The following is a 19,453-nucleotide window of genomic DNA, read 5'->3' on the forward strand; positions in this document are numbered from 1 at the left end:
ATTTTCATAGGTATATTACAGCAAAAGCAGGCTAAAGAAGTAAGACATGCTTTGTTTTCCTTAATTTAATATTTTAGGGGATTATTATCAGTTGAGTTTAAGGTCCTTAACATCCGTTTGTGGTGAAGTGATGCTTCCTCATGAAATGATATGGGGGGAGTCATTTTTGCAGATAATACTCATAGATAATACTCTATTTCTCTCATAGGGCAGATCAACACACTTTCAGTTAATCAAATCTAGTTACATAGGGCCCACATTAGTTATTGTACAGTAATGACATGTGTTTTGTTTTTCAATATATTTACCAAATTTACCATGGCTAACCAGAAACAACTACTTTAATGATACAAAATAATATGAAACATTCTTAAAAGTAAACTTTTAAACATCTATAAAACCAGCCAACTTTAACCCCTTCCTGCAGTTAGGAAGGCATGGGCTTTAGCGCTGTTAGGATGCCATGGAATTTCCTAGCCGTTTGACTGTCCTAAAGCCATAGCTGCTTGGTAAATGGGATTGCGGGCTGGAGGCATGCCTAGTGTAATACACTCCCCCCAACCTGATTCCATAATTGAAATCATGCGATAAAAAACATGTTGGATAAACAAAAAAAATTGAAGAAATAAATGTGTCTCAGACTTGAATTTAATTTTTTTATATATTTATTTTTATTAAACTTTTTAAGTACAATTACATAGATATAGTGTTACAACATCTTCAAAAACATGTAACGAAGTAACAGGTTAGTGCATCATCTGGGATATTGCACTTGAAGCTTATGGCTGTAAAATTAATATATAATGATATAATGATATAATAGGTTCGTCCTTTGAAAAGGTATTTTATTAAAGGTGATAAGACTTTAATTTATGTGTCACAGATTTGAATATATTGTTAACAAATGTGTTATGTAATAACACGTCTATGACTAATGCATACTTTCATCGCAATGCACTACATTAAAGGGACATGAAACACTTTGAGATGGTAATATAAAATGATCAATAATATATATATATATATATATATATATATATATATATATATATATATATATATGAGAAACATTCTGCAATATACTTTTCAGTTCCTGTTAGAAATGGAAGTGCAGAACACTTTTACATTGCACACAGCCATTGGCTGCATATTCTCTTGACCTATTTATAACTGTCCCTAATTGGCCACAGAAGAGAAGGTAACCTAAGTTACGACATGGCAGCTTCCATTGATTTATAGACAATTGTCAATATTTAAACAACTAATGAAACTTTAATAAATACATATACATTATTCTCAGACTAATCATTTCTTTGAATGCATCATTCTATCTAGCATTTATTAGTTGTTTAATGTCCCTTTGATGTATATATATATATTTGTAATTAACATATAATCCTCACCTCACAAGCACCAGTATGTTGGTTATTATTATGTAAATCACTAGGTCCCTTGGATATTATGAAACACTAGTCATTTCACAGGCCATACTTCCCCTGTCACTGGCCACACTACCTTTACCACTGGCCACACTCCCTCTGACACTGGCCACATTTCCCCTGTTACTACACACACTCATCCTGTTGCTACCCTTTAGCCCCTTTTGCCAGCTATACCAGTAACCTCTGTTTTTTCATTTCTAAAGTTTCTGGTCTATTGGTAGAAGACCTCTTTCCCAGCAGTTTTAGCAGTTTTTAAGTGTCACATATACTATGGCTGCATGTAGGTGTGCTTTTTAGAGTTCTAGCTCAGGTTTCCAGGATGCCTGTGTTGCCAGATTTTGGAATGGATGCTTATTGCCTGCATCCTGTAAATCAATCACTAAACTCATGAAATCAACATTTTGTTTTTAGTTACAGTGATGGTAAATCCAAGCATAAAACAAACACTAGGATTTACCATCACTAACAAATACCATTAGTTTAACTCATCATTTACTAATAAAAGGCTGTTAAACTCACCCTTTCTGTGCAGCAAGTATATCGCTGACTCAGTGCCTCCTGCCGCCCACAGCACAGAGCTCATCCTACCACCTTCTAACATTAACCCCCCAACCCCCACCCCCCCAAAAAAAATATATCTAAAAAAAACTGAAAAGGGGATTTGGCTGGGCGTTGTCCTTAAACGGCATTTAGCTCTTTTCCTTCCCAGAGAAAACTAAAAAAAAATCCCTTATATAAAAAAAACCCACCAAAAAAAAAAATTAAAACTAACACTAAACCCCAAGATGGTACTCACCAAAGATGAATCTGGGTGGTGGCACTCAATCTTCATCCCGGTGATGGTTCTTCTTCATCGTGAAGAGGATCATTATTGAAGAGCCGAAGATGGATGAAGACCGCTGCTGCCTGGATAATGACAAGAAGATGGACCTCCGCCAGGATGAAGAAAGACCATCACCGGGATGAAGATTGAGTGCCACCACCCGGATTCATCTTTGGTGAGTACCATCTTGGGGTATAGTGTTAGTTTTTTTTTTTTTTCGTGGGGTTTTTTATATGAGGGATTTTATTTTTATTTTCTCTGGGAAGGAAAAGAGTTAAATGCCCGTTTAAGGACAACACCCAGCCAAATGCCTTTTTCAGGTTTTTTAGATATCCCGGCGGAGGTCCATTTTCTTGTCATTATCCAGGCAGCAGCGGTCTTCATCCATCTTTAGCTCTTCAATTATGATCCTCTTCACGATGAAGAATGACCACCGCCGGGATGAAGATGGAGTGCTGCCACACGGATTCATCTTTGGTGAGTATCATCTTGGGGTTTAGTGTTAGCTTGTGTTTTTTTTTTATATTAGGGGTTTTATTTTTATTTTGTATGGGCAGCAAAAGAGCTAAATGCCTTTTCAAGGGCAATGCACCAGAAGTTTTCTTCTAACGCAGTTAGCACTCTAGCAAAAGCACTCATTAGCACTCCACTTGTAATTTAGCTTTTTATCTAAGGAAATGTCAAAACACACAGTACCATAAAGCTTGGAACAATAAAGAATGGGAAATACATGGTGTTTGATGCCTGAGCGGCCTAAAGACTTTATTGGACTACCTTGCAAGTTAAGTGTGCCTGTGCAAAAGTTATGCTTAATGGAATAAATTCAGGACTTTCTTTAACTGAGAATGCAAGGGCCATAAAGATGCAGGGATTTTCTTACCCCCTCTAGCCAAAGTGGGCTGGCTTAGGAACCTGTGTTGGTTTTTCCATGAATATAGTAGGGACAATTTACACAAAAAAAGTCATTTTTTGAAGAGCATTTTTTTTTCTGAAATTGCATGAGTGACCCAGGATCTAAAACGTAATTCTTGTTGAATGTGAAAACTACATTTGCTGGATTGTGAGTACCTCGTATAGGTGTCACGCTCATAGAAGCGGGTTCAGGAGTTTGGAGCCTATGTGCTGAGGTGATCAACTTAGTTCCATCATGATCACTAAAAGGTTTTATGGTACAGGAAACTGGAAACCGTATTAGGCAGCAGTGATACCCACACCAGAGCTGGAGTGAGAAGTAGTGCCCACTCTAGTGCTGGAACAGGAGTGCCCATTTTAGGGCTAAGAACAGGAGTGCTCAATAGAGAGACAAGGACTGGAATGCCTACTTCAGGGCTAAGGACAGGAGTGGAGTGCCCCCTAGAGAGGTGAAGACTGGAATGCCCACTTGTCAGCCAAGGACAAGTGTGCCCACTCTAAGGGTAAGACTAGAGTGTCCACTTTAGGGCCAGAGACAAAAGCAGCATACAGGTACTTGGCAGATGCCCTCTGCAGGGCTACATGATTAGAGTACCAGTGCTTGGCAGACACCCTCTGCAGGGCTTGGATACAGATGCAGTATAGCAGAACTTGACAGATGCCCTCAAAGGATGTGCACTGAAACAGGATGCCCTCAGCAGGGCTAGGGTACAGGAGCAGGACAGTGGAGCTTGGCAGATGCCCCCTGAAAGGCATGGATACTGGAACAGGTTACCAGTGCTTAGCAGATGCCCTCTGCAGGGCTTGGGTACAGGAGTAGTATAGCAGGGTTTGGCAGATGCCCTCCAAAGGGCATATATACAGGAACAGGAAACCAGTGAAACCCTCTGCAGGGCTTGGGTACAGGAACAGGATAGCGGAGCTTGGCAGATTTCCCTCCTGCAGAGTGTAAATACTGGAATAGGATACCACTGCTTGGCAGATGCCCTCTGCAGGGTTTGGGTACAGGAGCAGGATACCACTGAGAAAAGAAGAGATACTGGATACACTGGTAGCAGAGACAGGCTGGTAACCAGAGAGAAGTCAGACGACAGGCCAACAGTCATATACCAGGAATCAGTCAGATCAGTTACAAAACACAGGGAGACTCCGGAAGAGAAGTTAAGAAAACAGGCAAAGTTCAGAATACTGGAGAAGCTGTCAAATCCTCCATTAAATCCAAGGGAGATCGAAAAGAGAAATCAGGAGGCAAGTCGAATTCTGGAACCAGAAGAATCACGAAAAACAGGGAAACAGACTTCAGGTCAGAGTTACTTACAGCGGAGATTAACCACAATGTCAAGATAGGGAATGGCCGGTGAGGCAGACTTTTATAGGTGTGGCCTGGTGTGCTGATTGTGAAACTACTTGTAGCTGGCAAGTAGATGGAGCCAGAGTGCTAACCGGTGCCAGCAGTAAGTCTACAGAAACAACAGCCCAAGCCAGAGTCCTCTGGCGGTGCAGAGACAGGGAAACAGACTATCAACCAGTAGTCCCATGTTTAATTGCTGTGACAATAGGATTTTTGTTTTAATTCTTTTAAAACTGCATTGCAATGTGTACCTTAATATTTTTTTCTATATTTTATTAATGCTAATGCACTGTGACCATTTTTTTCATAATAAATATTTTAATTCACATTACTTAAGAGACTGGTAACAACTAGTAAGACTGAACAGTAAAAGTTCATCAGTTCTGTATTTTTATATACATACTGTATATAGATAGATTTTTGAAAAATTGGGTTTTTGCATCTTAAAGGGACACTGAACCCAGATTTTTTCTTTCGTGATTCAGATAGAGCATGACATTTTAAGCAGATGCCTTCTTTCAAATAAAGATAGCAAGAGAACGAAGAAAATTTGATTATAGGAGTAAATTAGAAAGTTGCTTAAAATTGCATGCTTATGTGTGTATGCCTATGTGGGGCAGAAAAATGTGTGTTAACCCCTTAACGACCGAGGACGTGCAGGGTACGTCCTAAAAAAAAGGCAGTTAACGCCTGAGGACGTACCCTGCACGTCCTCGGTGTGGAAAGCAGCTGGAAGCGATCCTGCTCGCTTCCAGCTGCTTTCCGGTTATTGCAGTGATGCCTCGATATCGAGGCATCCTGCAATAACCATTTTTAGCCATCCGGTGCAGAAATTACAATCTCACTCCTGAGTGTTACAGAAGAAAAGTCAGGACCATGCAGAGGAGCACTGCAGAACTACACTACACTTGTGGGATGCCTTAATACAGCATCCAATCAGTGGATTAGAAGGCTAGAGATTGCCACTATGAAGGATCTTGAAGAACTGATTATTAACCCTGTAAGTGCATTATGAGTCCTACACATCATGCAGGGGGATCGATGATCAAACACTGTTTACTGCAATCATGCTCACTACAGGCCGGGGATCATTAGTGGCCTAGTAACTTCATGGGAGTGTCAGTGATGTCACCAGGTACACACATGGTGAGGTAAAAAAGGGACTGAACTAGGATACACAGGTAGCTGCAAGGGAGCTGGATGGGGAGAATTTTCAAACCCCTCTGTGATGACCAGGGTTAACCAACCCTGCACCAGTCACTTGTTTGGCACAGAAAGGTTAACCTTAACCAATCTGTCACAGTCTAGCCACCCCAGGCAAGTCTGTGACTTAGTTTAGTGGGTGCAAGAGTTAACAACACTCTATAGTCTGTCCTAGACTTGGAAAAAATGTCCAAAAACTCCCCTTTATTGCCACCCACACTAAACTATCTCTAAGCTATCACCACTTAAGATTTATTATGTGGGAAATCTTAAGGAAAACCCAGACTAACAACTTAAATCCCAGAATACAATTTAGCAAGAAATAATCTAAAAAAAAAAACTGTATTAATACTACCAGTCTCTTTCAGTAACGTGGTTCAAATATCAGACAAAGGCAAAAACTTAAAGGGACAGTCTACACCAGAATTTTTATTGTTTTAAAAGATAGATAATCCCTTTATTACCCATTCCCTGTTTTGCATAACCAACACAGTTATATACATATACTTTATCTCTGTGATTATCTTGTACCTAAGCCTCTGCAAACTGCCCCCTTATTTCAGTTCTTTTGAAAGACATGCATTTTAGCCAATCAGTGCTGGCTCCTTGGAACTTCACGTGCGTGAGCACAGTGTTATCTATATGACACACACCCTCTAGTAGTGAAAATCTGTCAAAATGCCCTGAGAAATTAGCATATGAAGCTCCTAGGTTTAACTTCCAACTAAGAATACCAAGAGAACAAAGCAAAATTGGTGATAAAAGTAAATTGGAAAATTGTTTAAAATTGCATGCCCTATCTGAATCATGAAAGTTTATTTTGGACTAGACTGTCCCTTTAATAAGGGAATATTTATTATGAGCAAAAATCAAGTAACAAGGCATTATAAATAAAAAGATGTTAACAAATATAATTATACGCAAGCAAACAGTTTTGGAGAAATAACATACCTAATACTTTACGAGCTTAGATGTCTGCGCCAGGGAGATTGGCAAGAAAAGATGGTCACTCACTCTGTTGGTATACACTACAGCCTTCCATGTAGAATGAGCCACTTGTATTGTTAAACACAAAATGATATACCTGTTCCTCTGATATCAAATTGCTTGATCTAACCTTCTTACAGAGGGGCCAGAAATATCCACCCCTCTCTTTTTATGACATGTCATAAAGTTCAGAGTCTTTGTCTGAAATTATAGAACATCTTATAACTTCTGTTATGTATATCTAACTCATACACACAAACATGCAATCCCCTTTTGATGTCATTAGAAGTATTTTGATAGCAAACACCATATATTTTGCATTATTTATGGTTCTGAGGCATTATGACTTATAAAAGTATATTAATTTGCAAGGTTGGTTGTCCTGTCAATGACCTCGTGTTAGTGCCTAGATAGAGGCATTGTGTTCCATAATTCGCTGTGTTGAAAGGTTGTGGCAATAAACTGACCAATTAGACCATAAAGTTCTTTATTGTAGATCCCATAAGGTCTCTGGCTTATTTAAGGGAAAACACAGCAACAAATTTATTTTGAAAAAACAAATGTTTTTAGCACACAAGCTAAAGAAAATTAACCCGTTGGCATCTAAATCATGAGGTATTCATGAAACCCTCCATCTCAGTTCTACTAGCAGCTACAAACCTCTCAGATCCTCTTTCAAATGATGGTCTTGGAGCAGTACCACACAACAGATCATTTAAAATATGGTATGTCTAGAGACTCCTAATAAAGTTTATTTTGTAGTAGAGAAGTCCCTTTCTTAAAAAAAATATTGCATAGTCAGGTTCTTGCAAGAAAAAAGTGCTTTTATTTCTGTTCTACACAATTGGGCATCTCTAATCTATATTATAACCCCAAAAGCCTGTATGGGCCCCTATTTCACACGTGGTTACCCTTGATGACAATTTAGTCAGGAATTAACAGTAACAGCAGTGATCACCTGGTCATTTTCAATATTATTTACTAAAATCTAAGCAAAAATATAAATGTTGTTTTGCAGTTTTTAGTCGCAGCTATCACACATGCCACGAAATAAAAAATAATAATGATATTTTGTGAATTTGCTGGGCCTGCTGAAAAAAAAAAACAATACATAATTTGTGTGGATCACTCACTGAAAATTGACTTACATTAGGGTATAAATGTAGATAGCAAAAAAAAAAGCTCAAAATTGGTTCAGCACTGGGGTGTAAAAATGGTTTAGCAGCGAAAGGGTTAAGAAGCAGAGTTTCAGGAGTGGGTTATGAACCTGAAACCCACAAAATCATTAGAAACCCGTGAGCTGGCAGATGTTTAGAATTCTTACAGGTCACCCTTGGATAAGAGCAGAGCGTTAATGGGGTATCTAGCTGACAGGGAGCTGCTTCCTGGTGCCCCCTTTATCAAGCCTGCTATCTAATGTGTCTCTTCCCTCTGGGAAAGGAAGGGTGAATGATACACTTGGGCAGGGGGATACATGCAGGTGTTTGTTTGCAACAAAGTAGGGCACATCAACTCTTCTTGGCCAAAGAAAATGAAACCAGCAGCACAAGAAGGAGGGAATCACCCCTCCAGATCCCTATCCTCTGTTTTATCTACAACCAGACCAGAAGAGCGGCCCAATGAGAACCTACAGCCTGTCACTGTGGAAAGTAAAGTAACTGTGGGACTAAGAGATACGGGGGAAGAGCTGACTCTTGGGTGTCCAGAGCAAGTAAGCTCTGAGGAAATTATTGCAGACCGGGCCATAGCAGTAAAAGGGGTTTGATGCAGGGAAAGGTTTAAGAGATGTTGGGATATATTTTCACATTCCTACTAAGGAATTGATAGGGCTAACATGAGTAGGCTGTTATCACAGTATGTACCTGAAAATGTTACCCATAACCCAGCCCAGACAGATGTGGCTCCTAGCTTATAAAAGGCCATGCATGTAAATTCCTGGGAGGGAGGGCAGAGTGGGTATGCAATTTCAATCTGTGCCTGAATCAGGGGTGTCTAAGATGAAGTGTAAAGGTGTAATGGGACAGAGTGGGAGGGAAAGGATGTATGCAGATGTGTCTGTACATGAATCACCAGGGGTGGTTAACAACCCAGAGTGTTTTGAAGGTCTGAGGGAGAAATGAGCCTTCTCAATTACATTGAGAACCCTTGGTGATTCATGTACAGACACATCTGCATGCTCATATTCAGAATCTTTGTTGATATTCTTGCAGGGCAATAAGAACTGTTTGGGTTCTGGCACAGACGGATACATCCTTTCCCTCCCAGGCACCTGTCATCAGTTGGCCCAGAGAAAGGAGCAGGGACTGGCTCAGTCAGGGGATCCAAAGGGTTTGCAGACACACTCAGCTGAGAACCGTAGTGACCCTGAGAACATGGTAGTTTCAGGAGTTTCAGCAGGCACAGCAAACAGATCCCACATTAGAGTAGATGAGGAACCTGGCTAAGCAACTACCCACTGACCTTGCTAAGAAGTAGGTATACTGGGAGATTGGGAAGCTATACTTGGATAATGTGCAAGCAGAAGGAAAGGATACCTGTATAATTTAAAGGCAGCATGTGGTACCTAACATCTATAGAGAGCTGAAGCTAGGAGTAGCTCATGCAGTCCCTATGGCTGGATACTTAGGTGTGCGTAAAACTAAGCCCTGTTTGTCACAACACTTTTATTGGCCTGGTATGAGTTCTGATCTGGAAAACTACTGCTATTCCTGTCAAGATTGTCAGATTGTGGGAAAGCCTAGTGAGGTAGCAGATACTTAAGTATATTCTTTCGGCTGTGATTCCCCAAGGAAATTCTGACTGATCAGGGCACTCAGTTTATGTCTAAACTAATGCAGAGCCTGTGTAAAAATGTACAGGTAGAACACCTGGTAACTAGCTCTTATCATTCCTTATAAATGGTTTGTGTGAAAAATGTAATAGGACACTGAAACAAATGGCAAATATGAGTGTGTGAGTGTGAGTGTGATCTATTGGTTATTAAGTCTTCCTGGGATCGCCTGCCAGCCTCGCTGCTTAGCGGACTGAGCCAGTGTTGCTGTGGCAGTCAAGTGATGAAAGTTTGACTTCTAAATAGATTGGTATTCAAGTGAGTGGGTGTATACCCTAAATAGAAGTATTGCTGGAACTTTCATCTTTTGTTTAATGATGTGTCCTAACATGAACGGCTACACAATTATAAAATCATATGCTGTCTGATTACAACTTGCATTGGCTCTGTCTATTGCTTACAATGCTAGGATATGCCGATTGAGTTCAAAGTTTTCTTGCATAAGTTTTATGCTTGCTGATATATTTATATTTATCCGAACAACTGCATACTAGTAGCATATGTACATGCCTGCTGATATAAATAACTTCAGAACAACTGCATAGTAGATATGTGCGATTAGTTTTGTTCCGAATTCAAATTCGTCCGAATTTGGTAGAATTCAGAGCTTCGGACCGATTCGAATATCCGAATGAAATACTTTCTGAAAGAAACTAATCCGAATGCATTTGTTCCGAAATCTTCGAATCGTTCGGACGTATTGGTTTTCATTCGGATGTGTGTGGCGCAGTTTGATTTTTTTAGTTACATGTGACCGTGACTACTAATCCGAATGCATTTGTTCCGAAATCTTCAAATCATTTGGCCGTATTTGTTTTTCATTCGGATGTGTGTGGTGCAGTTCGATTTTATTTTAGTTACACGTGATGTGAGCGTGACTACTAATCCAAATGCATTTGTTCTGAAATATTCGAATCGTTCCGATATATTCGTTCTCATTCGGACATGCGCGTGGCGCAGTTTTAAAATTATTTCTTCAAATAAATATTATTATTAAATCCAAAGAACCACAAAATAGTTAGAAGAAAGTTTGATCTGAATGATTATGTAATTATTTATTGAACAAATGAACAGATAAAATATTTATTTAGGCTTTTGGACTAGCATGGTATACTACTAATAACGAGTGACAACAAATCAATTTGAATTCATTTGTTTATTAAAATGAGTGTAGTGTGATATATCTTCTTGTCCAATCAGATCATTCCTTTTGTTTTGGGGGTTGGATTACTGTCACAGTGATAGTTTTCTGGTCCAATAATTATATTATTTTAATTTTGTGGGTTGGATTACTGTCACACGCAGTGCAATGTCCTATAGCTTTTCCTCAAGGGCTGTGCTTATCTGTGCTGTTGTGTTAATCAGAAGGCAGACATTATCAGACTTGCATTCTGTCAGCATTGCAGCAGAAGACAATCCCTGAACTTGTGAAGTTGAACAGTTACCGAAGAAGAGAAGAAGGCACAGTGTCCTAGAGATTTACTGGTCTGCGTATTTTTGCTTATTATATTATTATTTTTGGCTGAAATTGTGACTCAAGGGAGAGGAGAAAGTTTTACAACAGTGAAATATATATTTCTTTATCTTATAGTTCTTGCATTAATAATTGTTATTATTTTGAACTTCTCACTAGAGCACTAGTTAGTAGTTAGTTTAAAAAAAAATATTATAATTGTGTACTATTGTATTGATTGTCTTGTGTGACTTTTTTGGAGTTCTATCTGTATGAGCTGAGCTGAGCTCACTCAAATTTTTTTTTGTTTAAGAGATTTAGTTACTGGCACCGCTGTGTGTGCTGTCTTAAACTTAGATAACAGGCTCACAGGTTGGTGAATGTTGATGATAGGATTTTTTTTATTTTTGAACACATCAGCAAAAGACACAGACATCACCCTATATTATTATTTACTCTTTGTGTATAAATCTAATTATTATTTGTTGTGTGTGTGTGTGTGTTTGTATGTATACTATTCATCATTGTAGATAGATATCCACACACAATTTAATTACATATTTTTTTTTTGTTTGTTTAACAGAGTTATTTATTTGCGGTGCTGTCTTAAACCTATATTACATTACAGGCACACTTGTCCTTTAGCATAGGATTTTTTTTTGTGTGTGTGTGTGTATGTATACTATTCATCATTTTTGATAGATATCCACACACAATTTAATTACATTTTTTTTTGTTTGTTTATCAGAGTTATTTATTTGCTGTGCTCTCTTCCTATATTACATTACAGGCACACTTGTCCTTTAGCATAGGATTTTTTTTGTGTGTGTGTATGTATACTATTCATCATTTTTGATAGATATCCACACACAATTTAATTACATTTTTTTGGTTTGTTTATCAGAGTTATTTATTTGCTGTGCTGTCTTCCTATATTACATTACAGGCACACTTGTCCTTTAGCATAGGATATTTTTTTTTTGTGTGTGTGTGTGTGTATGTATACTATTCATCATTTTTTATAGATATCCACACACAATTTAATTACATTTTTTTTGTTTGTTTAACAGAGTTATTTATTTGCTGTGCTGTCTTAAACCTATATTTTACAGGCACACCAGTCCCTTTAGCATAGGATTATTTTGTGTGTGTGTATGTATACTATTCATCATTGTAGATAGATATCCACACAAAATTTAATAATTACATTTTTTTTGTTTGTTTAAGACAGTTACTAGCTGTGCTGTCTTAAACCTATATTACATTAAAGGCACACTTGTCCTTTAGCATAGGATTTTTTTTTGGAACACATCAGCAAAATCAGAAGACACATTGGCTAAATCTATAGTAATAATTAGTATTATTTAATTTTTCAATTTTTATTTTTTAAATATATATAATTAGTAGACAACTAACTAACTATTTGTAATGGATAGTCATCCCCCACCCGATGTTTCTCAAACAACCAGCAGCAGTGACACAGTAACCACCAGTGACACCACATTGTACCGTTACTGTCTGTGTCAAATCCTTCCACAGAATCCACATCCTCATTGCCAGGCACAGACATTTGTCATCCACCCTCCACACGTGAAACATCATTTAGGTATCACAATAGACCTGATACTACAAAGGAGAGGCAAATGAAGCAGCAGAAACTGCTGCCCTGTCCGGTTTCTGTGCCTCAGGTAAAGTTTTTTGGTTCAAGCAGAGCTAGCAGCAGCAGTAGTCAAAGCACTCGTAGACTCACTAGCAGTAGTACTAGTAGTCATCTTAGTCCACCCTCTAAATTTCAAAGGTCTGTAAGTAAAAATTCAAGTTCACAATCATCTAGCAGGGTTGATAGGTCCTCCTCTGAGACCAGGAAGCAGTCCGCATTTCGGCGGCGTCTTAATTTTCCGGGTCTTACCCCCAAAACAACTAGTACAATCACTAGTGCCAGTTGTGTCACCACCTCTGCTATGCCCAGTTCCAGTACCGTGTTGCCAACTAAAATGTTTTACAGTAGAAGCCAAACAGTACCAATGCAGACTTTTTCCAGTGAACATTCATTTAAGCAGCCCAAACGTGAAGTATTTGAGAATGAGGAAGAAACAATTTCTCATGCTGATACTTCCACCACCACCACTGCTACTGCCAGTGCCAACATTACTGATAGTCCATCTGCTATTGATATACGTGAAGAGGGCACCAGTAGTCACCAGGGAGAAGAGGGCTCCCCAACATATGTCGCTAGTTATAAATCCATGTTTACTGACATGGACGAATCAGCGTCATCTTATAATTTAGAACCAGATGATCAAATTCACTATTCACCTACCCATAATTCACAGTATTCTATAGATTTGTATTCCTCTCCGTCTCCAACATCGTCACCACGAGTGTCACCGAGCTCTCCAATAGTTCATGTTCAGTCTCCCAGCCATATTGTAGTTAGTGCACCCGCCACAACTGGTAGGCCACTAACCTCCTCCATTCCCACCATCCCTTCAATGTTTAGGCCTCCTCCTGTTACGTCACAGAGAGAAGGCCATGAAATAACAAAAACAAAAGAAGTTGCTACAGCATGTGCGGCCAAAGAAACTGTCACAAAAGATTCTTCACTGCACAGTGGCAAAGGTATCCGTCGTGCACAAGTGTGGGAGCATTTTGAGGCTATTGGTGATGGTTGCCAAGCCAAATGCAAATTGTGTGGTAGGGAAGTCAGCCGGGGTAGAGTGTTGGGGCATCTGACCAATTCAGGAATGAACTAACACATTCGCACCCATCACAAGCCAGTGGTGTTAAGGGAAGAAAGTGGTGTCTCTGCTCCAGCCAGCACTACTATGGGAACTACGACTAGCAGTGTCACAGTCACCACTAGTAGGAATCACAAGGGGCAGGGTGATCAGGCCTCTTCTGGTGCAGCTGCTATCAGTGTCAGCCAACAGCCCATGAAATCCACCCAGCCCACAATGGAGCAATTTGGTGTATTTCATTCCAGTCGGATGTCAAGACAGCAGGTGTGAAAAATTACACACCTCATTGCCCAGCTCATAGCGGTTGGAGGGGCTCCTTTTAATATGGTGGAAGGGGACCCCTTTAAACAACTTATGGAGGCAGTTGCACCCCATTATAAAGTTCCTGCTCGTACCACATTCAGTAGATCTCTAATTCCCTCACTTTACCGGTCATGCATTGTTGTTTTGAAGGAGGAGCTGGTAAAGGCTGCTGGACAGTCAGTGCACTTCACCACTGACCTATGGAGTGCTCCTAGTGGCCAACATGCCTTCCTGTCTTTGACGGCACATTGGTGGCTGCCAAATGTGTCACCACCAGTTATATCACCCAAAAGTTCAGGCTCAAAAACCTCAGACTCAGTGACTGGTGCAGTAGCCAAGGGGTACCGCTCCTTTCTCCTGCATGCTGAGGTGATGGATCATCAGCACACCTCACAGAACATCCTACATGCACTGAATAATATGGTGGCTCAGTGGCTAGGAGAGCAGGCAAGGACAAAGGCACAAATGGGTTTTGTTGTCACCGATGGGGTAGCCAATATGCTAAAGGCGCTACGGGATGGCGGGTTTGTGGGTATACGCTGTTCGGCACATGTACTGCATCTTGTTGTTAAGGCTGCCCTCGATCACAACACCAGAAGGTTGGCAACACTTTTTGAGTGTTGCCAAAAAATAGCTGGCCACTTCCATAATAGTGTCAAAGATAGCCATCTCCTTAGACAGGAACAGAGAAATTTTGGACTTGCAGAGCACCGGCTCAAACAAAATGTGAGTACTAGATGGAACTCCACATTAGATATGCTGGAGCGTATATTAGAACTGCAAAAGGCAAGCCATGCAATGGCATACAAACATTCCATTGGCATTGACACACCACTGGGCAGGGATGACTGAACAGGTAGTGGCAGTCCTCACACCTTTTCGGGCGGTGACAGAAAATTTAAGCCAAGAGAACGCTAGCCTGGCACAAGTCATTCCCCTCTTCACTCACCTCTCGAAACTATTAGATAATTTCCTTACTAATAGGGAAGTATTGCCTGGTGGTAATCTTCATGATGATGTTGCTGCCCTTATAAGGAGGTTGAAGGAACAACTGACTCGGCGAGTAAAATAGTGCATCGACATTAGCCCTCACTACATGCTAGCCACACTTTGTGATCCTAGAGTAAAGGGAAAGATAGCACCCCGTACAAATAGCTTGACCTCATGGAGGGACAAATTGATACAGAGGGTGCATGATAGACAAAAAAAATGTCACCTGTAGAGGAAGATGAAGAGATGACAGAGTCTGATAGTGATACTCTGTCACCTAAACTCTAGCACTGCTGCTTGTCCTCCTCCCACCACAGCAGCTACTTTTTGATCTGATACACTGGGCACATTGGTTGGAGACATTAGAGATCCCCCGAAGAAAGAGAGCAATGCTGCCGACATGGTTAAGCTTCACCTATCTCAACCTCCCCTGCCCCCCAGTACAGATCCCTTGACATTTTGGGATGAAAAGAGGTATTTGAGGCCTGTCCTGTCTATGGTAGCCCAAGAGCTAGTTTCCTGTCCCCCAACCAGCGTCCACAGTGAACGTGTATATAATCTCCTGCTGACCCACTTGTGCAGTGTGCCAGTCAGTACTGGACTGGAAATTAAAATCATCCCTGGAAAATTGGGCGAACAGCCCTATTTTCTATTCACTCAGTATAATGCACACATTCAATTTTTCTCAAAGGTGATATTACTGGGATACTCCTTCACCCCAATATTTAGTTTCAGAATTATAGTATATTAGTTTATAATTCATTTTTCCCCCATATTCTTGCTATATGCACTGTAAAGCCCAATTACATCCATTAATCATCACTTTAAATTGTAGCTTTTCTAGCCATAGCTGCTGCCGCCCACCAGTACATTTCCTGGTATCCCGTTAGGCTAATCCGGCTTTGCTGGTTGTCATTACATGACAAATCATCATGGCTCCTAAACCAAAAGATCTCTTATTTTGATGATATTTTGTAGTTAGCTAGAGGTCATCAATCAAGTAACTTCCCAAATTCAAAATTTTCTACCCCTCTTTGAGACATAATATATTATTCCCACTACAGCAGGGTATCCGTCCAAAAATGATGATGGTTGATTTTATTACAATTTCAACTTTGTATTGACTTTTTTTTATAATTTTTGTTATTATTTTTTTTTATATCTTCATTTAGCCTAAACAAGCTTGCTCAAGCAATTGTATTAGTGTATACAATTTTTTTTCAATCATTTATAATTAAAAAGTGCACCTTAATCATAATTTTACAATTGTAAACACATATTTACACGTTACACGAAAAGTTTCTGTTGTAAGCATTGTCAGACATTAGTTACAGTTCGAGTTACGCCACAAATTTTTTTATTAGTTAGTGGGAGTTTTGGAGACTTTTTATGCAAAATTATTGTCTTAATTTTTAATAAAAAAAATTTGAATTACAACTATGAATAATATTTTTGGGCACTAACTTAAGATAAAATATTAGTGCTACAAACAAATATATATTTAACAATCAGCCAGCTGCTACCATACGCAAAAAAATATGGTTAATCTCTAGGACAGTGTTGTCATTCTGGAAGTCCGCTCCTCATAAGAAAAATAAATACAATAATATTAATGCTTTGCACAGAGGCACAAACAAGTGAGTGACTTCTAAATTTACCACTTAATCCACATTCCATCATTTATTTCCATTTATTAATAAAATATTCTCTGTTTCTTTCTAATATTTTTAAGAGAATACTAAAGAAAAACTGTAGACTTTACTTTGAGGGAGAAGTAGACAGACTTATAAAAAGAGGATGCTACAAGGAGTTCACGGGTAAGTATTATCAATACATGTGTACTTCTAAATAATTTTTATAAAACCGGCATGGAGTGCTGCTCATATATGTCTAAAGAAGGTTTTAATTTAACTTTCAATTGAAACCTCTGTAAAATAATAAGTATCAGAGCTAGTAATTGTAAGACATAAAATTAAGTAATATAATAAACTTCTATCTATGTTTCATGTGATGAAACATTGTGTTGATGTAGATAAATTGCATCCAAAATGGATTCATGCATGTGATCTATTGCCTGCCTCTGTTCTTTGTTGACATGGGCTAATGCCGTGTCTATGTGTCGATGTAAATCCTTTCTCATATTTTTGACCGCTTTTGTCAATTTTTTTGTTGCTATTAAATTTTCAAGAAGTAATTCTTCCGTCCGGCTATACCAATGTTATGTTTAGTGATGGGCTAGGGAACTGGGACAGGGTACTATTTGAATGTAATACTCTGGGAGTAGAAATCTAATCTTCAATCCATGTTTTTTTTCTAAAACCTATGTTTGTATTCCTTATTTAGGTACTTACCAGAACTTGGCTGAGACGTGCTTGGGGCTGATCGCCCTGCAGGGTATTTTCGGTGATCTGGAAAACATCAAGGATAAGAGACAGGTAAGTCTAACACGTGTATTAGTGAACAATAGTTATTAGTGATGAATGATTCATAATTAAAAAAAAAAACCTATACAGGCCAGGTAGTGAAATATATATAGAAAATCTTGTCAACAGCCCATAATAGGCATTTAAATGTGATGGTCGATTTTTTATATTTTAAATATTTGAAGTCACATTACAGAAAAAAGGATGAAAAAGGCCACAGCGTCTAAAATTCAGGTATTGGTGAGGTAGGGAAAGACAAAAAAAAGGGCCTTGGGAGGGAAAGAGAAGAAAGGTGACATGAGGAAAAAGGATATAGAGGAACAACAAATGAAGGGGCATAGGGCAGTGAGGGGAACATAAAGAAGAGCCATGGTGAGGGAGAAGGATGATATATATATATATATATATATATATATATATATAAATATAATAACTAGTATTTATATAGCGCCTTTCTCACAGTGGGACTCAAACTCTTGAAGCGCATTTTCAGCGCTCGCTCTCAAAATTTAAAAAAATCGGCAGGTGAATAGTTATAGTTGTTATTATTAATAAATTTAATGGTACTCATTTGAGCGGCATCAGAAGGATTAAGGGCTGAGTTGGCCCTGCTGGGATTTGAACCTTTGTATCTGTGAACAGGCTTTTGTAGTGAGGGCATTTTGACAATCGAGCTACCTCGCTGGCCTTATATAAAGTGTGATTTTGATTCTGTCATATACAACTATGCCAGATGCATTCATATTCCATCTTTCACATACACAATTCACATACACAAGAAATGTATGTGGATGATGGAAGTTGAGTTATGACATATGTGTATGTAACTATGTATGCTGCCTAGAATGCAACTCCCGTCATACATGATTTTTGCCTTACAGATATAGGTCTTTCTTTATTTGTTTTTTTTTTAAAAAAAAAAACAATAGTAAATTGTAATACCTAAAGTATAAATCGATTGTCTTGTCTTCCACTTTATTCCCTTGTATTTATTTTTTTTATTTCCACACCTATGCAAAGTAATCATATATTTAATTTTACTCACCAGTAGTGATGTCACAAACATAAAAATTTGGGTTCGCGAACGGCATGTGGCATGCCGGAGGGGATCCATGGCAAAACTCCCATGGAAAATTACATAGTTGATGCAGAGTCTGGTTTTAATCCATAAAGGGCATAAATCACCTAACATTCCTAAATTGTTTGGAATAACGTGCTTTAAAACATCAGGTATGATGTTATATCGATCAGGTAGTGTAAGGGTTACGCCCGCTTCACAGTGACAGACGCGCGCGCGTGCAAAGGGAGGGAGCGGGTGGGAACCGCTACACTACAGAAAAAAATATTTTTATAAGTGGGAGAAAGGGGTGCAAAATATTTAGTACTTGGAAATCTAAGTGATCTGGGAGCGGGTGGGGGATTGGTCTTGGGGGGAAGCTACACTACAGAAAAATGAAATAAAAATAAAAAAAAAAACATTTTATTTGCAAACTGGGTACTGGCAGACAGCTGTCAGTACCCAATATGGCCCCCAAAAAGGCAGAGCGGGAGGGTTAGGAAGCTGTTTTGGGGGGATCAGAGAGGTTGGGGGCATTGTACACAACAGCATATGTAAATATGCTAAAAATATGAATAAAATAAAGAAAGTTCAGCAGTCTTCCAAGAGTGTGTCAAAACAGATGTAATGCTTTATGCCAGGATAAAACAACAGGACAAGCTGTAAAATTTCAGAACAAAGTCTGACCGGTTTCGGTCTCCCTGACCGTAATCATAGACTGATTCAAAACATGTGCAACATACATTTAAATAGCATGTAACTTATCCTAATTGGTTAAAAACAACGCAAGCAGAAATTTTAACCCCATATGTACAGACATCAATATCACTAACTTGTTAAATGGATATACTTATACAATAGTTAAACCATATATACAGAAAATGATTCAGAGGACAATAATAGACCCTTTTTAGATCCCTACCAACAAATATCATGTCATT

The sequence above is a fragment of the Bombina bombina genome, chromosome 5, assembly GCF_027579735.1.
Source record: "Bombina bombina isolate aBomBom1 chromosome 5, aBomBom1.pri, whole genome shotgun sequence".
Classification (NCBI taxonomy): domain Eukaryota; kingdom Metazoa; phylum Chordata; class Amphibia; order Anura; family Bombinatoridae; genus Bombina; species Bombina bombina.